At 35.1% G+C, this 16,903-nt stretch overlaps 1 protein-coding gene across 1 annotated transcript in view; it reads left to right on the top strand.

Annotated features, from left to right (window-relative positions):
• EIF5B (eukaryotic translation initiation factor 5B) overlaps window positions 1-16,903 on the top strand; it is a 63,658-nt gene that overhangs the window by 982 nt on the left and 45,773 nt on the right. The gene's annotated exons all lie outside the window — the stretch shown is intronic.

Genomic DNA, 16,903 nt, shown 5'->3' on the forward strand with positions numbered 1-16,903 from the left:
TGTTGGGCTGAGTGACCCTGAGCGCCGGGAAAGGCATCTCCTGTTGTACAATGTAGTTCTCTTCTATAGCTTTCTGTAGTTGTAAGAAAAGGACATTAGAGCCTCTACTATACAGTTGCCTTGCTGAATTTGCATCGTGCGATCGAGTTTTTTGGTGTTTCCGTAGGTCATGCTCGCTTGTTAAGAGTTAATCACGCACATGTTCTTTCCGTCTTGCGATTTAGACATATGCAGCTTGCACTTCTTCACGGTCTAATTATCCAGCTTGTCATGGTTTTTAATTTTTCTTCTGGGACCAGCCTTTTTCTTGGTATCATTGCTTATTAGTTGCCCCTTCAAAAAGGAGTTAAGAAAACGAAGTGAAGACTTTTTTGACAACACCTCTTTTAAGAGTTTAGTTTTTCATAGAGAAAGGTTGCTATACTTAGTGTGAGGTTTTAATAATGTTTGTAGGCATATATAGTAGTACCACCTTGAGAGATCCCTGTATTCTCTGTAGGGATGATTTGCTTTCCTTTCTTATAGTGAGTTAACATTTAGTATGTATTCCACAATGCACCATTCCAGATGTTGATTAGGAAAGTGTTGTTTTTGCACCTGCTAATTTTATGAGAAAAGCATTGGAAAAATTTTCCTTGTTATGAAATTCCCTGTGAATCTGAGGCAGCACGTGGGAAACAAGCTAAATAATGAGACTACTAACTTTTACATATTGCTATGTTCAAGATATAAACTTTGCTATCTTTACAAGTTTTGTGACCAGAAATCTGATAGACAGTATTAAAATGGCATAACTAAATAATCAAGTAACTGTATTTGTCCATTATCAGAAATCTATATAAATTTTGGGCGTCTCTCCCTTAGGGTTTTGAATTCAGGGTCTAGAAATATATATATGCATAATATATATGTATATTAATTGATTAGACCATTTATAGTGTTATCAGAGTGATGGTAGTTCTGGGTTTTGATTTCCAACTCTTACCTTTAAGAGATATTTAGTTTAGACAATAGATTCCATTCTTAAGTCATGAATTACAAAAAAAAAAAAAAAGAACAATGTGCAAAATTCTACTAATTTGAAGGGTCAGTTAATAAAAAGAACTTTTAATAATATACAATGACAAGGTTTGGGATGTATGCAGTTCTACAATGAGGGGCAGTATTTCCCGATCACAAGTATCCCTTGTGCTACCTATCTATTAGTTTACAATATAGAGGTCTGAGTCTTTCAAGTTCTGTAGTTTCCAGTCGGAAGCATCATTCACGAAGGGATTAGAATATACTTTAAGATATATTAACAGTAAAAGAAACATTAGTAGTTAAGAAAAATGTCCTATTATAAAACTAGAATAAACTATAGAACATTGCTACTCTGATTTGTTTTTTTCTTTTGATTTTAAATGTGTTAAATTTTAGTATTATGCTTTATCTTTTATTTCCTTTTAAGAGAACTAACAGATAGTACTATGATTGAAAGATATTGCAAATTTTAGCAACTACTGAGCCTATTTCCATTGCTCTTTGTATTTACATACAGCTAGGATCTTTAAATGCTTCATATATGAATAGAATGGAAACTTTTTGAGAGAGCATTTGGAAGATCTTGGCCTTGCCTAAAATGAATTCACTTCTCTGCCTGCAATATGTTTCCCTTTCCCACCCACCCCCTTCATATTTTTGAAATCCACTTTGCAGATTCCCACTTCAATAATTTCTTTTAAAATATTTGAATCTTATCTGAAGTTTCTGGTAGGAGAGAATACTGTACTTCATTTGATTAGATAAAATAGGTTACCAGGGAGGTCACTGTAGATGAAGAAATGAGATTATCTAATCTCCCCCTGACTTCTTCCTTTCTCTGTTATTTAAAATTTTATTCAAAAGCCAGTCCTGAAAGGTTAAATGACTTGCCTAGCACTGTAAATAATCAACTTGCTGTTTCAAGCCCCTAGCGGAAATTGTTTTCATGTTTTAGCAGTGCCACAAATTTCTTTAGTTGATCTAGGACCCATTGATGTTGAACCTACTTAAGTATAAGGATTCTGTTTTCTTAATGATGAGCCTTACATATCAAAGTTCAGTCTTTGCTAGGTAAGTTGAGTCTGAACAGGCCATACAAGGAAACCAATCTGTTTATTTTTCTGGAATTGTTACATGTTAAGAGTGATCCCATTGCTTTTACCTTATATATGCCTTCTATTTTCTACTTTTTACATTTTGCTGGCAGAAACAAGAAAACTGACTTCTCATTTTTATGTTCCAGCTGTGCCTTCTTCCACTCTAAATTTCATTTTACTATAATAACAAAGTAAGAGTTTATTGCTTTGTTAATTATTAGTGGTTGGTTTTCTTAAGGTTAAGTATTTTTTTTTTGCTTTAGGGCATATTATTTTAAAATTGTACATCAGAGGTACTATAAAAATGAGCAAGGCAGTTACTTTCACATGGAAACTAATTTATGCACAAGTAACAGAAATGTCTCATTTAGAAGATACTTTACTTGGAAAGGTGGTACAAACACAACCTTACCTTTTGGGTTTCCCTGAATACTTCCTGATTGGTTTTGTCTGACTGTTGACAATTTAGGTGATGGCTAAGTGGAGAGAATGTAAGAAGCTCTAGTTTATTGTGTTGGATCAGTCATTTTTGTATAATCTATAGAGTTGAGGGTATATTTATATCTTTAGCCTCTGTGGAGGTAGTTTGACTCTTAAAGGTGCTCAAGCAATGTTCTGTTTGCTATTCTCTATTTTATCCTTGTGAATACAAAGGAAAATTTCTCAATGCCAAGTACTGTGCTATGCACTGAGGATACAAAGAGAAAAACAACAACAAAAATGCCTATCTTTATAGGATTTGTAGCTTATTTGTGGGGAAACAATATGCACACAAATAAATATACAAAGTAAATAAAAAGGCAAAATGGTTTATGGAGGGGAATTCACAACTGGGAGGAATAGAAAGGGCCTCATATTGGATGTGCCTGTTAAGTTTAGTTAATAAGGTGACACTCTTAAGATACCCAGGAAAGGAGACATTGCATTCTTGGAATAGTGGATAGTCTCTGCAAAAAATGGAGACTGTATAAAAACAGCATATGTAGGTTAGTTTGACTGGGAAAATTAGGGTTTTTGAAGGAGAGTAATGTGTAATAAGCCTGAAAAAGTAAGTAAGTTGTCAGATTTTTGAAAGAATTAAGTACTAAAAAGAGTATTTTATCCTCAAGAAATATGGAGTTGTTGAAGCTTTTTGAATAGAGTAGCAAAAGTGAAAACCAAAAACAATATGAATCCAATGAATATACCTAGTTATTTAGGATAATTAATGGAAATTTTTGATTTAGGTCCAGTTTTTTGATGTTACCTACTTCAAATTAGATCATTTATAAGAAGTAAGAGAAAGTTCTCTTGGAGTGGTCGTCTTTCTTTTTGAAAGCTATTGGCAAGAGCAACAGGACTGAAGATTTCAGTACTTCAAAAAGTATGGTGGGATGGTGAATTTTGTGTTGACTTCCATAGAGTATGAAATATTTCTGTCACGACCAAATAACTTAATAAAAATGTTCATAATACAGATTTGATTTCCTCTCAGAGAAGAATCTAGAAGGACCTGAGGAATGCCTGTTCACTCTGGCATAGTTTCAGCAAATGGCACATTCCTTTTTAATAGTGTTTTTCCTTTTCAAAAAGTGAAAGAAGGGCTTTGTTTATAAAAACAAAGAAAAAAGGACCTGAAGAGGCAGAAGGGGAATCCTGACTTTTATCAGTAGTTGGAGGATCATGGATGAATTATTTGGTCACAGGAAGAATGGAGGAAAACTGGTTCTCAGACCTGAGTCAAGTAACAGGGGTTGAGGCTCTTTAAAAAATTAGGCATCCAGATCATCTGAGAAGGAAAGCAACTGTTTGCAATTGGGAGAAAAGCCATCTAGTAAGGATCACAGGAAGAAGAGAGAAAAGTTGATGATTGATGACCTAATAGTTAAAGTACTGAGTCCAACAGTTGTGGACAACAATAGGGAAGGTTTGCTTTTTTCCTGGTGCATGTATCCTAGACATGACCCAGATGTTCTGTGACATACTAAATTTGATGAATACTATCCATTTCTGATGATTCTAGTGGGCACCAATGATAACTGCCAAAATCAATTCAGATTATGGTTATTACTTAAGCAATCTAGCATTGCTTAGAATTTTGAAACCCTGGACAAGAAACAGACTATGGAATACTGTAGGAGCACAGGTGGCATTTTTGGTACTGTTGTCAAATGAAGTCAAGGGCCTCAAGAGAATCAGATGTGGGAAGTGAACAGATGTTTAATGGTGTCTAAGAATAGGATTTGGTTTTCTAGACTGGCTTTAAATGTAGGAAAGCTGGGCTCTTGGCCAGAGATGACCTAGTAAATATTTATTTGCTTGAAGTCTTAAAAATCTAATTCAATTAAGTTGAAAAGGGAGAGTGAAATTATTGTCCCATTTCTTGACCAACTTTGATTCCAAAAACGTGTACAGAAGTTGGTAGTAAGTGCAAGTTAATAGAGATTAAATAAAAAAAACCATGATGTTGCCTTATAAGCTTTGTAGAATGAACTGGTTCTGATGAATGTTAAGACAGCAGAAAGGGTTAGTTGTTTTGTTTTTGAACTGTTGGGAGATAAGAGAATAGGTTTGGAATTTCTGCTGAAATAGGTGGTACTTTTTTATGAATGATAGAAAGCAGAACTATTTAACTTTTATTTTCTTTCAATTTTCTCTGCCAGGAAAGATATTCCCTGAAGTTAAAAGAATAGTAAAATTTGACTATTAAGGAGTTAAAACTCATAATAAATAGAGGATCTAGGGAAAGTGTAAGTTGATATAGTCAACTTGAAAGAAATGGTGGTTGAGCTAATAAGTCATCTTTGAAAGCTGTTGAAGAATGGGAGTGTTTATACAGGATCAGAGAAGGGTAAATGTTCTAACTTTAAAAAATGAGGGTAGAGTATGCAGACTGGGTAAGCAAGCTTGACTTTGATAGTAAAATACTGGAAAATATTGTTAAAGGCATTATTAGTAAACATCCATAAAAGGAAATATTGGATAATAAAGATGGAATGGCTTTATCCAAAACTGGTCCTTCCAGAATAATCTAATTTCCTTTTTTGAAAGTTATTAAACTGGTTGGTGGGTCAAAGGAAAGCATATACATGATCTATATTTCTATAAAGCATTTGACAAAGTGAGTCATCTTAGTAAACCTATAGATGAAATGAAGAGAGGTGGGCTAGATGGTAGTACAGTTTAAATGTTTTTGGAACTGGTTGAGTTGCCTAATTTAGATAATAGTCATTTAATAGGTTGGTGTCATTTGGATGATCTTTAGTTCTACAAGCATCTCATTTCTGATCTCTGACATATCAATGACTGGGCTAATGGCACTATTGGAATTTTTAGTAAATTTACAAGCAACAGAGCTTGTATGTTTATAGATGATTATAGGAAAAGATCTCAAGAATTTAGTCAATAAATTGGAATTAAAGTTAAATGAAAAGTTTTACAAGTTATAAATCAATTTCACAAGTACTTAGTACAAGATATGGGGGTGGCACAGTAATTGTTCTATGAAACTATTTTGGCATTGGTTTTTCTAAGTACTTCAGTCTTGTTTTCAGTGGTGGTTTTGTTAGTCTTTTATTCTCAATGAAATTATTATAAGGTGACTGGATTTAAGTGACTAAGCTGTGCAAAGTCATTAGCCCCACTTTCTTCTTGAATCATTAGGTCCAGTGGCAGGACTTAGATCTGGATGGCTTGATGATGACCTTGGATGCAATGGGAGAGACCTTAGCCTTTTTAAACTAAGGTCTTTCCTAGGTTTCTGACTGAGACAACACTCATTCAGTAGTTAAAGGCTAGTTCTAATTGTTTATTCTCCTCTTTTATATTTGTATTCCCAGAATTTATAGTGACAAAATAAACACCTAGTTATTGCTTTTATCATTCATTCACATGCTCATGTTGCTCTTGAAAAGGTTCTGGGAGGTGATGCCAAGTATATTGGATTTACGTAAAGGAGGCTGGATAAAGTCACCATCACTTTCTCCACAAGAGCCATCTGAGTCTAGGGGCAATATACAGATCTGGACATCCTGGAGATGCAGATCGTGGCCTTTAAGCTAAGCGTTTTAATAGATCTCAGTTTGACTTAAGGCAACTGCCCATTATGTGATTAAGGCTAAATAAGTATTGAGGCAAAGAATGGCTTCTTTTCTAATCAAATCCAATTTCTTGACACTTTCTAGCCATGTGATCTTAGACAAAAACTAGATAAGAATTGAGGTTAAAAAGATGGCCTATTGCCTTCACAAAAGAATCAGTGAGGGAAAGGAAGATCCTTTGAGTTTCTAGCCTGTGTTGAAAAAGTGCTATTTACACTCACTAAGTCTATCAAAACCTAAACTATGAATTAATGAGGCTTGGACTATCGATCATTATTGGTCAATCAAGTGAGGCTGGTGACCTAGCACAAGCCCTCCTTCACTGAAATCCTTCACTTACATGTCATGGCATCCCCTCCCTAATGTCATGGTCTTCTTTGAGAATGAAGGACAAACAATTTAAAGGTTTAGACATTAACTTCATTTAAATTTCAACTAGCTTTATCAAAGTCTGGTTTTTCTGAGCTGTATTTCTAGAAATCAAATGAAAACTTGATACAAAAGAGCTAATTGTTCCAGTTTTTCCAAAAAAACAAAGATGTAATAAACAAGTAGAGCAGAAAAAAATTGACTCCCCAAGCCCCAAAATACCTTTTGAACTATAAGCAATCAAAATTTATATTCCTTTGGACAGCGAACCCTTTTTCCCTCCTCCTCCCCATGAATGATCTTATCTAGGAGTGAGAGAAAAATTCACTCTTAATTGATCTGCTCAAAGTGAGAGCAAGATGTCTTAACGTTGATAAATCTTTATGATGTTAAAAGTTAACTTTTTCAGACTGGCATTTTTCAACCCAAGTTGTCTACTATCCCCCTTTAAAAATATGATTAGCAATATCCATGGGGTTGTGTAATAACAATATACAAGCTTGGCCCCAGAGAAGAATTGAGAAAAAGCACTTCCTTCCCCACCTTTGCAGAATGGGAGATTATGGGTATGAAATTTTGTATATAATTAGTTTCATTTGTTTCTCTTTCCCTCCTTCCTCTTGCTCAGAGGAACATTTAATATATGGAGGGATTATTTAGTTGATTGGAAGAGGGAAATGATAATGTAAAAACAAAAAGTAAGAAAAATATTTTTCTAGGCTTTTAAATTTTATTTTAGGTTATACGTATACATTTTAAAAATATATTTCCATAAGAGTCAGATTGGGAGAGAAAAATCAGAACAAAAGGGAAAAATCATGAGAACTTTTTAGCTTTTTATCAAAAATAACATTTTAAAAAGCTGTTATGTTCAGAGCACTCTAGAAGCAGCTATTAAGTAATATGAGTTATAATCCAACTTCTTCAAAGCTTTAAAATTTAGTTGAATTTGATAGAAATTGTTGTGAGAAATAACTCAGTTGAATTTGGGAGGATTGAAATCTTTAATTTCACAATTGCAGATGTGTGTGCCCTATAGAATAGGAACACCATAGAATAGGAATTTAGAATCAATACTTGTCCCTTTTTTATGCCAGAACCTCCCTTGATGCCTCATTGGCTGAGTACCAGAGTTGACAACCTATCAGGAGTGCCTAATCCTCACATGTGAGTTTGAGTCTCCACCCCTGATTACATCATTACTTCTTCCTTCTGTGAAAATAGTTCAGTCCTTCCCCTGATTGCTTATTGGCTGAGTACTGTCCTATCTGAAAAGTCTAATTTCTCCACTGGAATCTTAAGTCTCCTCCTTTGATCACATCATTACTTATTCTCCCCTTCCCACAACTAATAAGTGGTCTTGACCCTGATTACATTATCCTTTTTTTTTTTTTTAAATAAGTAGGAATTTCCCTCCCTCATTACATTTTCCTTTTATTTTTATTTCCTTGTTCCTCCTCCTAGCTTCCTATTTCTTAGCTTTTCAGTTTTCTAATTTCACTTTTTTGGTGTGTATTTTTCTAATTCAATTTTCATAGCTCTGTGGAAACTAATCCTCCATCCAATTCTCACAATTATGTTTCTGAGACAGAAAGAGTACATTGGATGGATATGTTTAGGGTAAGAACACAAAATGTGAACACAGTTAGCATGCACTTATTTTTAGTTCATAATCATGTCAGCATTCTGTGTGTTGAAAGAAAATTGAAAACCAAACTAAAAACATTTCTATATTGAAAATTACGTATTAAAGTTAGAGTATTTTTAAAGTGCATATATTTGAAAGGTCTAATAAGCTATGCTACTGAAGGATTTGATTTGATTTGTTTTAGCAACAATAAAGTTTTAATTTCATACTGTCATAATTGCTAATGTGTGTGGGTATGTATATGTGTACTTTTTTACATATTAAATTAATTTCATGTCTTTCTGTGGCCCAGACACTGTACAAGGTAAAGAGAATACCTAGTCAAAAACAGTCCCTGCCTTCAAGGAGTTTTCATTTTATTGTAGGTTAACAACTTGTGTTAAGTAAAACAATGTTTGTAAAATGCAAATTTTTTTCCCCCTTGGTGGCTGGGGAGAAAGCATAAAACACCAAGATAATTAGGAGGAAAACCTTTACTAGAAACCAAACAACAGGTTTTGAGAGATGGATGTGAGAGGAAAGTGAAAGTGAATTCTAGGCACAGGCAGGAGGAATAGAAATGAAATGTTGTGCATGGGAACAATTTAATTTAAACATAGAATTCATGAGTGAAGGGGATGTGAAAAGTTCAGAAAAGCATCTGTGGATGTTAGGATTACAAGGTGAGAACTCAGGTTGTCTGGACAGTTCTCTGGCTCAGAATTCACACCTTTAGTTCCAGCCTTTAGGGGGAGTTTACACCTTTAAAGGGAGTTCTGAAAAGGCGTTTATACAACCTTTATAAGGAGCAAGTTCATTGGTTGAAGTAATTTTCTCACAAGCTCCATTGAGTTCTCACTACAATCTCTGATAGGATAAAAAGAGGAGGGCAGGAGGGCAAGGGGTTGGTCTACTCTGGGACAGAGTTGGGATGGCACTCTGGAGGAAGAAGAGTCTAGTCTGGGATTGAGTTGAGACGGCAGTCCCCAAGGACAACTTAGAGACGACCAGACCTTCACAATTCCGGACCTTTACATTTTGGTGCCCAACGACATAATATAATGTAATATGCAAAATATCTTATCAAGAACTTCATTGAATCACTCAATGAATGTAGGAAAGATTTCTTTTACATTCTCGCAAGAATGGGTGCCTATGTTAGTAGACACTTCTCAAGCTGCAAAGGTAGTTATGAGGTTTGGCGCAGGGCAGAGAGTTGTGGAAAACCCTTCTGGTCGGTGCAGGTCCAACATGAAATAATTCACAAACCCGAAAAGTTAGACTGGCAAAAAAGTTTATTGGCACTGAGAAGTCAGGTTTTGTTAGGAGGCTGACTTCCTCAGTGGCAAAATCCCATCAGGCATAAACCAGGGATGTGTTAACACTGAGAAGTGGGGATCTCTTCTCAGTGGGCAGTGTCCTGGCAGGCAATTATGCCAAGGAGGAGAGGGGTTCCTTGACAAGACATGGTCCTGCTTTGAGCCTCTGCCAGGTCTTGACAGAGAAGCAGGTGAGAAATAAAGAGGGATTAACGCTGAAAAGAGAATGTCTTCTCAGCGGGCAGAGGGTCCTCATAGGCAGCTATGGTTTGGTCCTGGTTTTTAGGTCCTCTGGAAAGAAATGAGTGAGCAGAAATCTATTTTATCTTTGCTAGGGACTGGGGGCAGTTTGAGTTGAAATCAGAAGATCTTCCAATTGAATGTGAGTGTCCCTGGACAACTCACAACTCTATAGAGGGTGTAACAGAATGAAACTATTTACCTTCCTTCCCTAGGGCCGCTCTTTTTCTGGGGAGAGTTCAGGAGTTCAAGGAGAATTTCTCAAGCATTCTCCCCAAAGTCAGAAGACAGCTTCAGGGTTCTCCTCATCAGTTGTAGTATTTTATCTCCTGTCCTGAAACAAAAGCCCCTCCTCTCAATTATCCATTAATTGGGTGTTACAGAAATTATAGAATGTGAATCTTTATTTCTCATTATGTAGCCAGTCCCTGTCTTTGATATTTGTCCTTGTGAGTTTCTGTTTTCTAATTTAAGTTTTATTGCTCCAATTTAATTTTTCTTAACTTTGGAAACAAAATTCTCATCTATTCCTCTATTGAAGAACATGGATTTTTATCTGGTATATAAAGGAAGCCAAAAGACAAAAAATGAGGAAGAAAATTCCAGACCTGGTAGAGAGTGATATTTAATAGCAAGGAAACTACTGTTGAAATGATAATATAAAATACATTTGGGAGAACATATAAGATAAAAGAGTAATGGTTAAATTTTGAGCATAAAGAAATTGAAATATCTGTCACAGGGTTACAAAGATGTGCCAGTATGTAAACTAGTTCATAGGCTTAACTAAATATGACTAGATGAGTCATAATCATAAGGTGATTGAGAAATGTGGTTGGGGGAAACGACTTTTAAAGTCTGGGGTCTAAAAAGTCAGGGTATGACTGACTAGGCCCTAAAAGCCTCTGACAATACACTAATTAAAGACAACTTTAGCGTTTCAGACTTGATTGGATGAACTAACAATGGACTCTAATGACATAGTCTGGGGAAACTGGTCTGATTATGATTGAAAATTGGAATCCGATGGTCCCGTTTTAGTAATTCCCGATTTAGATTTCACATCACTATTAATAGATCTAAGGGTATGTGGAAGGGATAAGTGATCAAGGAATGAAGAACCTTAGTCTGGGATTTGCAGAAATTTCTACAATTCTGATCTCTTAATTGGGACTATGGTCTTATGCCTCCTATTCAATAGGTAGCAGTGTAAGAATCATTTTTTTTCATACCACACTAAGGTAAAGACTTTTTTCCAGGGTTGGGTCTTAGGAAGAAATCTTCTCTAACCAGCATACTTCCTTTCTGTAGCTAAAAGCTATTTGCATAAATCCAGTTATATACAAAACAAGAATTTTAAAATTCCCAAATACCCAGATTCCTTTGCAATTCTGACTGAAGAAACAGAAGACAAGAACACACACAACACACACACACACACACACACACACACTTTTTTATAAATCAATCCACTTCTGATTCACTGCCCTCATTTTGGAGTGGAGTAGTGTGAGTAACAACTCCTTTAGCCAAGAAGTTCAGTGAAAAACTCCTTTGAATTTACCGGGGGTGGGGAAGGTGGGGGGGGTGGAGGGGGAGGAAGACTGACAATTTCTCAGAGTGGGGCATCTGCCCAAACAAAATAACAGTATTTCCTAAAGGGCCATCTTCTGGGGGCATTAGATAAATTTTTATAGCCAGCTACCTTTCATTGTTCCTTTTCCAAGGTTCACAATATCTTGTCCTTTTTGATGGAGGACTCACTTGATCTTACCAAAGGAAAATGGGAAAATCCTTACAGACTGGAACCGCTTAGAGTTTTCCAATACCAAAGGGAAATTGGACACTTTTACAGACTTTAATCACTTAAATTCTTCCAATCCCAATCAGAGTCAACCAAGCAGTTTACCAATTCTTGGCAAAGGGAAAGGCCTCCAATCTCTTTTGAGCTCTCCCCCTTTCACTCCCTCCCCTCTCTCCTCACCCTCCCCCCCCCCCCAGTTGCTTGCCCTACCTGGGTTGTGTGCTATTTACCTGACTAATTTCAAACATTTCTCGCTGACATCTCCTGGATCAAATTGATCTCCTATCTTCATTTTTCCTTTTTTTTTTTTCCCCCAAGTGTCTTTCCGGGAATTAATCCAATGGGATGGAAGTTCCCAAGTTGAGTCCAAGGACCACAGAGAATTCTCAGAAGGGGGCCTGCCCAAGGGTTTGGTATGAAAGAGACCCCTCACAAACCGGAATATCCCAAAACTGTTGAGGTTGGGAAGGGACCCCAAAAGGTTTGGGGTCACAGATCTGTGTTGTGAGGTGTTTCAAAAGAATTTGTAGACTTGAACCTATATCCAAGTCAAGGGGCAAAGTTTATTGTAATTGTAATGCCAATTTAACTGGGGCCAAGTTCCAAAAAGATTTAGCAAAGAATCAGGAGCAAGAAGACAAATTTATCTAGTTCATATCATTGATATCTTGAGATAGAATTGAAGAGTCACCTCAGGAATTTGGTTATCACTAACCAGCAAACCTAGCCAGAAGATTTAAGAATCATTAACAGACAAGATTGTTAGAACAATAGCATCCTAAGGTTAGAGAGTCTCAGGGTCACTAATATATCTTTCCTTAAATTTTTTTTCCCCCTGAGGCTGGGGTTAAGTGACTTGCCCAGGGTCACACAGCTAGGAAGTGTTGTGTCTGAGACCAAATTTGAACTGGGTCCTCCTGAATTCAAGGCTGGTTCTCTATCCACTACGTCACCTAGCTGCCCCTCTTTCCTTAAATTTAAGGGAAAAATTATTAGTATTTTCCTAGGCCAAAAGATTTAGTCATTAACAGAACAATAGGATTCTTGGATCAGAGGGGCCTCAGTATCACAAATTCCAAAGCTAGGAGATGTGGACAGATTGTTTGAACAAAAGCCCCTAAGGTCAGGGAACCTTCAAATTATTGCTGTCTCTCTTAGAAGCTGTGTGTGTGTAAGTATAAGACATCAGAATGAGTCTCCAAACTTGTGTAGGACATCTACACTTATCCAAATTAAATATCAGAGACTCTTCAAGGTAAAAAGTTAAAAAAAAAAAAAAGATTTATTACAATCTCCTGAGAGAGTCCAGGCTTACACTTAAACATATGAAATTTATCCCAGAGATAAGATTACTAGTAAATAACTAAAACTCTTTACCCACCAAGGACCTAAATGCTGATTAAGAAGTGGGGAGCAACAGGAGGGGAAATGTTCATCCAAGACCCAACACTTTCAGCTTTTTATAACTCAACTTGTTCTTGCCGTCTCAAGTCACAATTAGGACTTAGGTTGAAGGCCACATCTTTATGAGAGGTCTTTACTCTGTTTATCCCATTCGTTAACCAAATCTTCATCTGTCACCTATATTTGTTCATTAATATTAATCACAAAACAGTTCTGGGATGCAGGGTTCCCTGGTTATTTCGGAATTGTTGGTTTTGTGCAGCTGAGCAGTTAGTCCTCTGTCAAAGTAGATTAGAATGCCATCAGTATGTTGGGTTCAATGTACCATGTATCTTGACACTATGACTTTGGAGCTACCACAGGTGGGCACAACTAGTCTACAGGAAAATTTGGAGTAGAGGTACTTCTAAATTTGTGTATCAAGTTTCTTTTGAGCTATTTCCATTCTACTTTGTTAATAGAATATAGCACCTTTGATGCAGGCATGCTATGGCTGTGCTGTCTTGCTAGGTTCTCTTCTATCTCACAATGGGTTCCAGCTCTTCAGAAAGACCTTCAGTGTCCTTGTAATGCCTCTCCTTGACCTTCCTGTAAAAGGAGATTTCCATGCCTGAGGTCTCTATAGGGTAGTCTGTTAGGTACTCAAACCACATGACTACCCATGAAAGTTGTTAGCATTCGAGTACAAAACTAAAGTCATTTTGCCCTGGATATATGAATTCGCTATGGATTATTCAGTGCATTTCACATAAACATCTTAGGTTTTACTTTGCCTCTTTTAATCAGCAAAATTGTCAAAGTCTAAAAGGACATCCTTAAGCTTAAATTATTTGCACTGTTTTTTCAGCATTTAGTTTTTTTTCAGAATATTTTCCTATTTTGTTTCACATTCTTCATTTTGAATTGTTTGAAAATTGAGACTTGTTGAACACAGCATAATTATGATGATAAAAATGAGAAAATATAATGAATGTGCAAAACCAAAAAAAGTATTCATTTGATTCCGGTGACAATGAGACCATCACTTAAGTTTTCTCTACAGGTGACAATCTAAAAAGTGATGAGAATAAAGTTCTCATTGGAATTTGGGTACCAGACAAAAGAGATGAGAATCACAATATCTAAAAGTCCAGGGGATTGTAACAGCTAAATATTAAAATACTCTGATCTGATTTTATTACATCAAAAAAAGTCCAATTTGATTTTTATGGGTTTTTTTTCTTTAATTTAATGAGTCAGTGCTTAGTAGATTGCAAAAAAAAGTTACATGTTTACAGTAAGGCTGTGTGCTAAGTGGTCCTTTACATTAGATGAATTAAAGTTCATTGGTCTTATTTTACCTGATAAATCTGCCCATAAAAAGTATTTAGAAGTTCCCAGGAGTTCCATAAAAATATACCATATAATTGATGCCTACATATAATGTATCTTTGATTTTATTTGAAAACTGAAAGGAAGCAAAATTTATTTCAGCTCAAGTTTTGCTACCAATTCTCACTGTGGATCTTTTATTGGAAATTGTTACAAGGCCTTTATTTGTGATATATTTGATCAGTAAGTAATTACTGTCTTGAAAGGCATGCCATTCTTTGCCCTTTTTATGTTTTTTTTTTGGGGGGGGGTAATATGGAAATTTTTTTACATGACTTCATGTATATTTAATATTGCTTGCCTTCTCAATGAGTTGAGGATGGTGTAGGAGAATTTGAAAATTGAAATTTTAAAAAAAAGACACGTTAAAAGAAAGGGGAAAGGCATGCTATATCATTTATCCGTTTGAGAACACCTGTATTTATTAGACCTTTGGTTGATGCAATGCATTTAGTATTTTAGCTTTTCTGTATTTGTGCAGTTTTAATGTACTAGTATATTGCCCCCCCCCCCCTTTTTTAAACATACTGTGTTAAAACATAACAGTGGAGAAAAATATTTCCATTTATTTTGTTTTTCTAGGGTTCTTTCATATCTAATTTTTCTCTAATTGTATTTAGCTTCATCATTTTGTTACTTTTTGGTTAGATTTATCTAGGTACAGTAAATTGAGTTTCTTTATACAGTTTTATTAGCTGTTTGTTTCTTCCTTTAAGAATTTAGATGCAATGTAAATTTGGCACATAGCTTTTTAGTACTAAAAATATTTCAGTGTTTATAATGCCTTTTCTTTAAGCTAAGGTCTTTAACCTTAAAAAGGCCAGTCTCCCACTGAATCCAGGGCTACCTTCTGTTCCGATTTATATCTTGTCACTGTGCTGGTGACTTATTCACTTAAATCTAATTCAGTTACATGTCATGGCATTATTTCCTTGATGTCATGGTCCTCTGAGAAAGGACAACCACAAGTAGCAATTATATGGTGCTTTTTAGCAAAATATAGCTTTCCTTGTTTTTTCTTCTTAAATTAGATACAATCTTACTTTTGATTTGCCCAAAATTATGATTACTTCTCTTCCCTTTTAAGCTGAAGGTAAATTCATTCTTCTCTAGTCTTTTATGAGTCTTTTGTTTCAGGGGCATTTCTTATAAACGTAATTGTTGGGTTTGAGTTTTTAATTTCTTCTCTTCACTTCCATTTTACAAATGAGTTCATCTCTCTTCTGTTATAATTTATTGTTCATGTTTACTAATTGTTTATTTCCTTCTGTCCTATTTCTTTTAATACTTTTTGGGGGAGGGGTCGTGTTTCCAAACCTCTGAGAGTTTTGGATGGTATTGTTTTGTTTTGCATGTTGACTAATCTCTCTCAATCCACTTTCCCTCTTATTGCCAATTTTTCCCTTAACCCTCTCCCCTTCAGTTTGTTTGTCAGATGAATATATGTTTTTACTCAGGTGAGTGTGTGTGTATATATATATATATATATATATATATATATATTCTTTCCTTCTTTAACTAGTCTGGATGAAAGTGAAACTAGTCTGGTTTCAACTCCTTCCCCCATTCTCTTTTCCTCATATAGACTTCTACTTTGATATTTTACTTTTTCTAATTCTCTTTGCTTTTCTCTTACTATATTCCTCTTCCCCATCTGTTCTATTCTTTAAAACATAATAGAAACATTCCTGTCTTCTTTGTTATTAGACCCCCTTCTTGACTCCTGATGATAGTTAAAAGCATAGATGTATCATCTCCCCATAGTTAATAAAATTACCTTATCTTATGGTTTCATACATTTTATTTTTTAATGATGTGATGCCTATGTTTTAAAGTTTTCATCAGATTTCATGTTCAAGTCTGATCTATAAGTTTAAGAATGCTTAAAGTCATATAATTTATGATTATTTTTTTCCTTGTGGTTGCTATTCAGTTTTGTTGGATAATTTATCCTGGGTTGGAATCTTAGGTTTTTTCCCTTCTGTAATATCGTTTCAAGTTCTATATTTTTTGTAGTGTGACTGCTAGCTCTTTTGTGATCCCAACTGTAACTCCTCATTTGACTTTTTTTCTTTTCTGGCTTCTCTTAGTTATTTTTTTGACTTAGGTTTTGTTTGTTATATTCTATTTTGTTCACTGGTTTTAAGAGATTGTGCAATTTTCTTTTATTAATTCTTGAAATATGTCTAAGCTACTTTTGGTAATAGCTTTCAGGTAGTCCAGGGCTTTAATTATCTCTGTTTTCTAAGTCACTTATTTACTTAGCGAAAGCTTCCATTTTCTTATTTTTTCCAGACCTTATGTTTTAATATTTCTTGGTGACAGAGCCATTAACTTTTATTTGACTGATCCTAATTTTTTTGGATAAAGTTTTATACTGTTTCCAAGGCACTAATTATTTTTTCACATTTTCTTCCTTTAGCTCTCATTTCTTTTTTTCATTGCTTTCTCTACCACTTTTATTTTTTTATGCCATTGTTTTTATTTTTGAAAGTGTTTTTCATGAAATGCTACAAATTAATAAAAATTTACAAAATAATCAGTTTTAATTTCCAATATGATATCAATAG

Source organism: Sminthopsis crassicaudata, chromosome 3 (assembly GCF_048593235.1).
Source record: "Sminthopsis crassicaudata isolate SCR6 chromosome 3, ASM4859323v1, whole genome shotgun sequence".
Classification (NCBI taxonomy): Eukaryota; Metazoa; Chordata; class Mammalia; order Dasyuromorphia; family Dasyuridae; genus Sminthopsis; species Sminthopsis crassicaudata.